Source organism: Cyprinodon variegatus, unplaced genomic scaffold (genome assembly GCF_000732505.1).
Source record: "Cyprinodon variegatus isolate N-32 unplaced genomic scaffold, C_variegatus-1.0 Scaffold5, whole genome shotgun sequence".
Lineage (NCBI taxonomy): Eukaryota > Metazoa > Chordata > Actinopteri > Cyprinodontiformes > Cyprinodontidae > Cyprinodon > Cyprinodon variegatus.
Genome location: NW_015150458.1, coordinates 1604303 through 1606232, shown reverse-complemented (window position 1 = coordinate 1606232; position 1930 = coordinate 1604303). Strand labels below are relative to the sequence as shown.

The 1930-nt window shown below is 34.7% G+C and overlaps 1 protein-coding gene across 1 annotated transcript in view; it reads left to right on the top strand.

Moving 5' to 3' along the window:
* The window catches only part of spon1 (spondin 1), an 81608-nt gene that overhangs the window by 72778 nt on the left and 6900 nt on the right, over positions 1–1930 (top strand). The gene's annotated exons all lie outside the window — the stretch shown is intronic.

Sequence of the window (1930 nt, the reverse complement as noted above, 5' to 3'; positions counted from 1 at the left end):
GCAGCTCTTCCTGAGCTTCAGACCAGAGACAGGTTTCCTGTCTGAGCACTACTGATTAGAATCTGATCTCACACTAGAGACTATCAAGATTCAAACTGTAAAAGAGGCCCAGGAGGCTAACCAACTAAGATCAACACTGCGGCGTGGAAGCAAGGTCTGGCAGGAGCTTATAAAGGGGAGGTCTCCTGATGAGTGGATGGAAATCAGGTGTGCTGGAAGGTTCCAGCTCTAGGAGACCCACGGCACACTCTGCTGGAGACAGAGGGTAATCTCCAGGTCCCAACAGCAACTTCAGTCCTAAGGGAAAAAATACAAAGAGCAGAAGGGGATCCTCGGCGCCCTCTGGTGGGCAAGCCTGAGGATCCCAACAATAATAAGGTATAGCTTAGTTGATTCACCAGGGTGGCAACTTCTGGATTGTGATTCAAAACTTCTCTTACTATATTTATACAATACAACAAAAAGATTTAAGAAAAATGTTTGATCGCATTAAATATCTTTTCCTTAACCATATAAGGCAAACACTGGAAAGGAGACAAAATACATAAATTAGGTGAGGTGTCCTTTATTCTAAGTATAGGAAAATTTTAAATCCAAAATATACATATGGTATATTAATTTACATTGAAACAATACAGTGTATATGTGAGCAAGTATTGCTGAATAAATATTACTTTCAAATTAATAAAATAATTGTATTATGGTGGCATTGGTTAGCTTACTTTAAATTTTAATTATTACAAGACAAGAGGGGTATTTTATGAAACTCACTCTTTTCTCACTCAATTTAGGCACAACAAGTCAAGTTGTGATTACTTGGTTTCACCAAAAAGATGCCTTGCTTGCTTATTTTCACCATTTCACGACAGGTTAAACTAATCGGTGATGCCACTCACATTAGCAGACTGTAGTCCATCATTAAGTTCATTTAGAAACCATGGCAAAGCATGAATGTGCAGGGTGTTTTATTAGTAGAAAACTTTAAGGTAATTGAAAAACAAAAGGGAAATACTGTTACCATCCATAAAATCAGGAAAAGGTACTGAAGAGGATTAGGGCCATTAAAAAAAAAAAAAAAAAAAAAAAGCCACTAGATTTAAAAAAAAATGTTAATGAATCTTTTCTTTATTCTCAGAATTCTGACTTTAATCTCAGAGGCCTGCTTCCTTATGCCTGTTTAAATTTAGGTCAGAATTTGGAGAAAGAAATCAGAATTCAGAGAATAAAATAAAAATTCAATAGGCTTCTTGATGTATCTAGTGACTTTTTTTTTTTCTTAATGACCCTAATCCTCTGTTGTAGAAAGGCCATTGCTGATAGATTGAATGTATAAATTGCCACCTTTTTGATCACACACATTCCAGCAATGTGTGTGATTGACATTTAAAGTGTTATAACACTTTTTTATAATATCTTATTTTTTCTTAAGAAAATGTAAATCGTTTTACTGAAAATTTAGTTAAATGCTTCATTTAGAGTCTTGTCTAATTTTACTCTGGAGATCTTAGTCATTTTAGATTTTGTTTTAGAATTATTCAGATTTATCAAGAAAGGATCTTGCTTGTACTAAGAAGATGAAAACCTATTGCAATCGAAGAAATTAACACCTCATCCCCACATTTAACTCTTTCACCTACTAGCTGTGAATAAAGTACAAAAAGCTAATCAAAAATGGTAAGCTCTGATTGGAAGAGAATTAGAGTAATCTTCCCCCCTTGTCCCAGACAATAGTGGTGGAATAAGAGAGGGTCTAAGAGTGGACTAGAAGGGAGGGAGGACATGGTTGGAAGGTGGGTCAACACTGCAAAAATGATCTACAAATAAGTAAAAATTTCTTAAATTAAGTGTATTTATCCTTATTCTACTGTAAGTAGGTAAATAAGATAATTTGCCAATGGAATGAGTATTTTTACTCTTAAAATAAGATAAT